Source organism: Aedes aegypti, chromosome 2 (genome assembly GCF_002204515.2).
Source record: "Aedes aegypti strain LVP_AGWG chromosome 2, AaegL5.0 Primary Assembly, whole genome shotgun sequence".
NCBI lineage: Eukaryota > Metazoa > Arthropoda > Insecta > Diptera > Culicidae > Aedes > Aedes aegypti.
The window spans coordinates 445,012,536-445,021,475 of record NC_035108.1 but is presented as its reverse complement, the minus strand read 5'-3'; the positions used below and the strand labels follow the sequence as shown (position 1 = coordinate 445,021,475).

Below are 8,940 nucleotides of genomic sequence, written 5' to 3'. Positions count from 1 at the left end.
GGCGGCAACAAACTGGCTTAACTTTCGATCGCTGCAGCAGCCCCACGCGACGCCCGTGCTATCTCCACCCTGATAAGCAGGGATGGGTTGGGCTTCTAGACGGGTTGATGATTCATTTTGATTCCTTTATTAGTATCATTCCAAACATTACATTATTTTCTTATATCTAGGTGTTCTGTGTTATTAAACAAATTTTATCATCCTAATTTGTTAGAACAAATTTAAGATTGTATCAACATTTTGTTAACAACATATTACATTTCATTTGCCGTAGCAGATCAGAATTTCTACAGATGAGTTGGTTTCACCTGCTTATAAGAGTTTTAATTTTACTTAACCTTATTTAACCTAAATATTTAACGCATTAATCGTGGCAATAGAAGATTGCAACAATTTTTGTCTGAAATTATTAATTATTTTATTTGACATTTGTTCCAATGTTTCAACATTGGATATTCTATGTAACTCATTGGTACTAAACCAGGGAGGAAGCCTCAGAATCATTTTCAAAATTTTATGTTGAATTCTCTGCAGAGCTTTCTTCCTGGTATTACTAAAGCTAGTCCATATTGGTACAGCATACAACATGGCTGGCCTGAAAATTTGTTTGAATATCAAAAGCTTGTTCTTAAGACAAAGTGCCGGAATCAGTTGATCTGTAGCTTCTTAATCGATACAAATCTATTTTTAACTTATCTATATTTACATCTACACTCTCTCCTACTCTTTTTACTGTCACACCGAGCAGGTAGGAAAGAGCTCTGCTGTTAGTGAGGCTAGTTGCCTGCGAAGAGGGTTAGTTTGTCTCAGTCACCATCTGATACTGACGGAGGATGGATGTGCTCCCCAAAGCACGGTCCTCCGTCAGGCGTCTTCTGGTGGCTGGGCGGGATTTTTGTGGAGGGGCTGGGAATCGAACCCATGACCTTCCGCTTATGAAGCGAAAGCGTAACCTCAAGGCTACAGACCCCCCTAAGACAAAGTTTTGATTTTCTATTAATAAGGGGATAGAGACATTTTACATATTTGTTACATTTGGATTGAATGCTCTCAATGTGATTTTTGAAAGTTAAATTCTTATCTAGCATGAGCCCTAGATACTTAACTTCATCTGACCAATTTATTGGAACCCCTCGTGACAACATGTCTACTTGAAGGTTTCAAATAAAAAGCTTTTGGTTTATGTGGGAATATTATTAGTTGAGTTTTGAAAGCATTAGGAGATATCTTCCATTTTTGCAAGTATGAAAAAAAAATATCCAAACTTTTTTGCAATCTACTACAGATGACACGCAGACTTCGCCCTTTGGCGGAGAGGCCTGTGTCATCAGCAAAGATGATTTTTTGACATACCTGAGGTAACTCAGATAAAACAGATGTGAAAATATTGTATAATATTGGTCTCAAAATGCTGCTTTGAGGTTCTGACATGACACCAGCTCTTACAGGAAATCTTTCAGACCTGAAGTTCTGATAATTAACCTGAAGTGTACTATTTGACAGATAACTTTGAATTATTCTAACAATATATGTTGGAATATTAAAGTTTTTGTTTTAATTTTACGATCAAGCCTTCATGCCAAACACTGTCAAATACTGTTTCTATGTCTAGAAGAGCAAAACCAGATTTGTTGGAACGGATCAAATTTGTTACACGTAAGAGTTGATGAATGGTCGAATTTCCATGGCGGAACCCGAACTGTTCATTGACAAAAATTGAATTTTCATTGATGTGGACCATCATTCTGTTCAAAATAACCTTTTCAAAAAGTTTACTGATGGAGGAAAGCAAACTGATTGAACGATAACTAGAAGCTTCAGCAGGATTTTTCAGGAAAATATTCCGAGTGAAAACATTTTTTCATTAAATTAATTAACTTATTACGCGTGATGAAGATGGACAAATTATGGGTGAAATTATGAAAAAAATCCACGAGCTCGGCTGGGATTTGAACCCAGGACTCTTGTATGCTAGACGAGCGCTTTACCAACTAAGCTACCGAGCCACTTGGTGACCCAATAACTGAGTTGGTTACAAGTTTCATAATTACACCCATAATCTGTCCATTTTTACCACGCGTAATGAGTTAATTAATTTAATAACCATGCGGAATGGATTACCGAACAGCTCAATATCAGCGTCAATTTATTTTTTTATTAATTATATCAACTAAGAATGATCAGCTAAATTCTGGAAGTTTCTTGATGAGGATGTAGAAAATTTCATCATCGCCAGGGGCTTTCATATTTTTGATTTCTTTTAATATTTTTTTTTTTTTTGTTGGGAAGGTTAAGCCACTGCGTCCATTGGATTGAACTTTTGTGGCATGTCCCTTTTTACTATTCGCATCATTGAAGAAACTAAAACTGTCCACCATGAACCAAGTGAACACTTTGACGCGTCTTTTCCCAGTCAGGCAAAATAGAGTTAATAAAACCCACAACCTTTCTGGGATTTCCAGTCCAAATTTCACTTGGTGGTAAATAACCCCCGTTTAGAAATTTGGATCTGCGCTTGTATAATGCACTACAACTGCAGAGCAGGTGTTCCGAGGTTTCGCGTTCCATGTTACAGAAACGACAGATATCATTCTGAACCTGACCAATATTCTTTAAATGATATCTACTCGGACAGTGTCCAGTTAATAGGCCAGTGTATATACAAAGAACTCTCTTGTTGAGCTCTAAAAGTCTTTTCGTGATAGTTTCATTTGGAACTAAAAATCTTTTAGATTGATTACACCTTGTGGTGACCATCCAATTGGTCATCACCCTTTGTCGTTCCCAACTTTTTAGTTCCATATTTAGTGCACAGTACGATATGCCACAGAATGGCTCCGGTCCAATGAACTGTGTATTTGAACCCTGTTTAGCAAGCTCGTCTGCCTTCTCATTTCCTACAATGCCATTGTGTCCCGGAACCCAATACAAACATACAGAGTTTTCTTGGCACACCTTTCGCAATGAGAGAATGCATTCCCAGACAAGTCTTGATGAGCATTTATATGCGCCCAATGCCTTCAGCGCAGCTTGACTATCAGAAAAAATACAGATATTTGCATGTCTGTATTTTCTCTTAAGAAAAATATTAGCGCATTCTAGTATGGCAAAAATCTCCGTTTGGAATACTGTTGGATAGCTTCCCATCGCCACGGAGACGTTTATCCCAGGGCCGTAGATTCCTGCTCCAGTTTGTGTCCCAATGTTTGAGCCATCTGTGAAGAATTTTATGGAGCCTTGACGAACATTGGGACCTCCAACATCCCAATCCGTACGCGTCGTATCGCATACATTGTAAGGGATATCAGAATTGTCCACAGTTTTCATCCAGTCCTCATGCATAGTCATCACTGACCCACAATGGATATGTTGTGAAATATTCAAGTGCCCAACAAGATCACCTGATTTGAACTTATTTAATCTATTAAGCCTTAGAAAACTCTTCTCCGCTTCTAATTGTACAAATTCGTACAACGGTAGCAGATGAAGAATAGCATCTAATGCTTTTGACGGAGTGCTTTGCATCGCTCCTGTTATAGCGATGGATACAAGACGTTGTACTTTTGATAGTTTTGCTTGTGTTGTGGCCTCTTTTGTTTTTGGCCACCACACTAGCGAAGCATATGTTACTTTTGGACGAATTACGGCCAAATAAATCCACATTATCATTTTTGGTTTCAAGCCCCATCTTCTGCCAAAAATTTTGGAGCATGCCCAAAATGAACTTGTAGCTTTATTAGTCACATATTCAATATGAGCATTCCAATTCAGTTTAGAATCCAAAATTACTCCTAAGTATTTGACTTGTTCACTAAGGTGCATTTGTACTCCTCCAAGCTTCAAAGCTTTTAGGATGAACTTCCTTTTCTTAGGAAAAGGGACAATTACTACTTTTGAAGGATTTATGTTAAGGCCCTCCTGAATACACCAAGAATTGGTTAAGTTTAGGGCCAGTTGCATTCGTTCTGAAATGATATTGTCAAACTTTCCTCTCACAATAATGACTATATCATCTGCAAATCCTACAACTTTGAAACCTTTTTCTTCCAAGCTTTTAAGAAGATCGTCAACTACTAAAGACCACAATAGAGGCGAGAGGACTCCTCCTTGTGGACAACCTTTTGTAGCTCTTACTGTTATAGACGAACTTCCCAGCTCGGAAGTGATTTCTCTTTTTGCAAGCATATTGTTGATCCAGTTAATGATATTCTTGTTGAAATTCCTTTTCTTTATTGCACGAGTCATTGAAGAATAGGAAGCGTTGTCGAAGGCTCCTTCAATGTCCAAGAATGAGCAAAGTGCTATTTCTTTCACTGAAAGAGTTTTTTCCACTTTTGTTACCAATGTATGAAGTGCCGTAACTGTTGACTTACCAGATTGATAAGCAAACTGCGAGTCAGATAATGGACACTTGAGCATATATGTTGAATTTATGTAATCATACAACACTTTTTCCATAGTCTTTAACAAAATTGATGAGAGACTAATAGGTCTATATGACTTTGGATGCATTTTATCTCGTTTTCCTATTTTAGGAATAAAGATAACCTTCACTGCTCTCCAATCAGATGGAACATAGTTTAATCTTAAGCTCGCCTCAAACATCTCAATTAGAGGCGAAATCAGCACTGCTTCTCCGTTTTGAATCAGTGCTGGGAATATTCCGTCCACTCCTGCAGATTTGTAAGGTTGAAAAGATCTTATAGCGTGTTTCACTCTTGCATTTGTAAATATTTCGTCTGCAAGATCTGGTTCAGAGATTACTGTTCTATCAGATGATAAAGCTTCGACAGAACACCTTTCATACCCGATTGGTTCAGAGCTGTTTGAATCCACACAAGAAATTGACCCAGGAAAATGAGTTTCCATAATCAAATTTAAGGTTTCATCCGGAGTTTTCGTAGAAACTCCGTCCTCTCGTTTCAACGACCCTAGCTTGAACGTGTGATCTTTGGCCAGCGCTTTCTGTAGTCTTGCGACTACAGGAGTAGCACTTATATTTTCACATGTTTGAATCCAGGATCTTCTCTTAGATTTTCTTATTTCCCTGTTGTATTCTTCTGTATTGAGCCCAGTCTGAAGTTTGTTTCGCTTTATTAAAAAGTTTACGAGAAAGTTTTCGTAACCTTTCAAGTTTAGTGTTCCACCAAGGCACGTCTCTACTAGAAGAAGATTGCTTCATAGGACAGTTAGTATGGAACGAATGAATAATTTTCCCCTTTACTTCTTGAGAAAACGACTCTAGTTTTTGAATAGAATCAATGTTTTCATCCTATGTAAATGAGTTGGAATTCAAGCACTGTGCATATTGTTCCCAGTTGGTTTTCCTGGGATTTCGAAAAGCAATACGCGGATAATCACCTCCGCTCCACTCAAACATAATGTGCTTATGATCAGACAGGGAAGTTTCTTCTGACACGTGCCAGTTTGAAATTTTATCATAAATTGCAGCATTACACAATGTCAAATCCAAAACCTCCTGTCTGATTGCATTTGAAAAGGTAGGTTCATTACCCTTATTACATATATCTATGTTACTAGAACACAGGTAGTCCAGAAGATATTCACCACGACTATTAATATCCGTACTACCCCATACGGTATGATGTGCATTAGCAACACAGCCAATAATGAACGACTTATTGATTTTTCCGCAATGATTGACGAATGAAACGATCTCAGGAGGAGGAACCTCTAAAGCGTCACCAGGGAAATAAGCTGAGGCTATTACAACCTCTGTAATTCCTCTAGTGGTCGGTACCTCAACCATGACCGCAACAATGTCACGTTGTATAATTTCATTTAAAGGGTAGCATTTCAAAGTGTAATTATTGAGTCCAGCAGTTCTGGGTGAACTCTGATTACCATCATAAAATAAGTTACACTTATTGGTTTCAATTCCAAGTATTTTTCCTTTATTATACCATGGCTCTTGTATTAGTGCCACGTCCAATCCCTCCTTTCTGAACCTCCGACTCAAAACAGAAGATGCACCTTTTGCATGATGGAGGTTCACCTGCAGGAATTTGATGAACTTCATATTTGTGATTATTTATGTCACAGAAAATGTTTTATTGTTGTGTGTCTTAGGCAACCTTTATGACGTAATACTCTTGAAGAATTATGACCAACCATGTCACCTGTGACACAACTTTTAAAACTAATCAAGACGTTTATCATCCACAAAAAAAAATAAATAAATAAGAATTTAAAAAAAAAAAGTTTCAATGAGTTAAAAAAAACAATAATGATAATGAATAATTATTTTAATATATTTTATGGTTTACTGTTATTAAAAAAAAAAGAACAATATTTTTTTTTTTTTTTAAGCTTATAATTTTCCAGCGAAACTTGCAGCACTGATTTGATGCAAGTTTCACAGATGTCATATCATCCAAGTTTTGACAAAATGTTGCATGCGACTTACCATCCAAGCAAAATTCTTGCTGTCACTATCATCATGCATGATGGCCGTGTTCTTTAATCGTTTTATATCTTTTATTTCCCGCATAGAAAATAACAATTATCCTTAGCTTCCAAACAGTATGCTTCTTTTAACAGAAATGGTTAATTTATCCCAAATAGTTGCCAATTTGTCGAACAATATCAATCAAAAAGCTTAAAATCATTAAGAACACTTTTCAGAGTTCTTAGTGAACGGTTACAATATGTAAAAGTGTCAAGAAATTGTGAAACCATACGAAGAACGAGACGAAGACAGAAACTTGAGAGAAATTGTGCAACAGTTTGATCACCTTTTCTCAAATTATATTTTCAAATAATCGCAAGAAACATGGCAACACACGCACACACGAAAATTAAAACAATATGTTACTTTTGTTTCACAATTTGGCAAACAGTCAAACATGTTGATATTTGTGAGCGATTTGTACTGAACATATTTAGTGCATCGTTGATCATTTTCATCGTTGTGTCATATTTCCACAACAGCCAAAGTTTATTTTTTATTTAGTAACCGCTGATTTTCTGAAACACCTGAAACTCCGTGAAATCAAACAATCCGGCAGCGTCGAAAACGCATGGAATTCCCATGCCGCCAGGTAAGTTTAAACCCACAGCTCTATCGAATAGCCACATATGCCGTAAATCCCGTCTGAAGTTCTGATACTCATCGTCATTCCAGGTGGCATGGCAGCACAAAAACCCTCATGGAACCACGAAATACTGTCGGTGCCGGTATGACAACATTTCTACGGTGATCGAAGGCAATGGAAGTTCTACGATCTACGGAGTAGATTCACTTTTCATCAAGCTGATGAAAGAAAAATGCCTTTTCCGGATCTAAGACACATGGATGGCGGAGGAGTTGGGAGAAATTATAGGACTGGTGTTGGAACTGTATTTTAATATTTACTATAAACCATCGCATGGCACTTCAGGGTAGATAAAGTGAGTTTTTGGAAAACCAAATATTTTTCAATAATAAACAATTAAACAAAAATAACCTACATGAACCTATTACTTATTATATTGTATGACAGTGAAAGAACAGTACAGTAAGCGGTTAAAGTGCCATACAAAACCGTGAATCAATCATTACACATACAGTATTTTTTTTATTCCAATTTTATAGTTATACAGTTTTCAAACTGTTTGCATAACAGTGATTTGTACAAAAAATGGATAATATATCTAACGTTTGGTAAACTGTAAACGAAAAATTTTGTTCGCGAAAATCGTCGGTTTCAAATGGTTACATAACTTAACCGCCTATTCCTCATATTGTTATTTTCTCAGTTACCATCTATCAAACTGTAAACAACGTTTGCGGTAGGGTAGATTTATTGTTATTTTTGATACTGTACGAAATTGTTCACATATTGTAGCAAATTGTTATGGACAAAACGGGAAACGGTACTTGTATGGTTCATGATTATGCGGGTTACCGTCACACCAGATTTTTGTATGAGGAAAAGTCGTTTATTTTCACTGTTTCTCACTCTTACACACGCGAAAATCTTCAAAGCGGTATCTTATGCACCTTTTGCACTGCCACTCACGATTTTTATACCGGTAATTAAACATAGAAAGTTAATTTCTATGTGAGCCGGAAAAACACTTGTGCACTTGAGAACAGTGGGCTAAGCTAATAGCTTTTAATAATAGTTCTCACTTCTTTTAAATCAGTCTCCAAGGAATTTTCGTAAACGTTCTCTTCATTAAGAATCTTTTCGAAGTCCTGAGTAACTTGATTCTCTATTGGACTAGTAAGTCCTAAATTGAAATTGTGCGCGCTTTCAATCTGTATAGCAAGTTTTTGAGCTTTTTCGCAATTAGTTAGTAATAATTTGTTTTCCTTTTTCAACGTCGGTATTTTCCTCTAAGGTATTTTCAAAATATCAGATAATTTCCAAAAGGGATTGGAGCCAAGGTCTAATTAAAATTTTTATGTTTCTTTATTTTATTTTATTTTTAATTCTTTTTGCAGATCCTATCATATAAGTTGAGATGCGTTTTGTTCCAAGTAATCATTTGCTTTCGACGAAACTGAAGCACAATCAAAGTAGCCTAAAAGCCTAACCAACCCTGCGAACAATTCGGACAATCATCGCCATCGTAGGCGCTATCGCCGTCATCGTCCAACAGAGAGATTACCCAATCTAACGAAACGGCAAAATAAACATAATTTCGCGATGTTCTTAGTTGACTAAGCATTCAGAAAGTGTGCACAAACGTACGTCACACTTGCTCACTTGGCGGTTCTTAGTAAGGACAGACAACGTTGACCAACAGGTGGATACGTCACATACACCTATAGGCCTTCAGCTGCCTTTGATAGCCTTCGGCACAAACAACCGAGCCCTTATCAGGTGTCCTCTATTTTTCCCAAATCGATTGACAATATGTGTAAACACTAGCGTTGATAAGCTCTCGAAACTAGTTCATTTTAGTTCACGAGATCGTTTTTTTTACCAGCCG

General features: G+C 36.9%; 1 non-coding gene across 1 annotated transcript; it reads right to left on the bottom strand.

Moving 5' to 3' along the window:
- Positions 1-1,934: 1,934 nt before the first annotated feature.
- Positions 1,935-2,006, bottom strand: Trnaa-agc. Its single transcript has one exon. It is a non-coding gene; the product is annotated as a tRNA-Ala (tRNA).
- Positions 2,007-8,940: the final 6,934 nt, after the last annotated feature.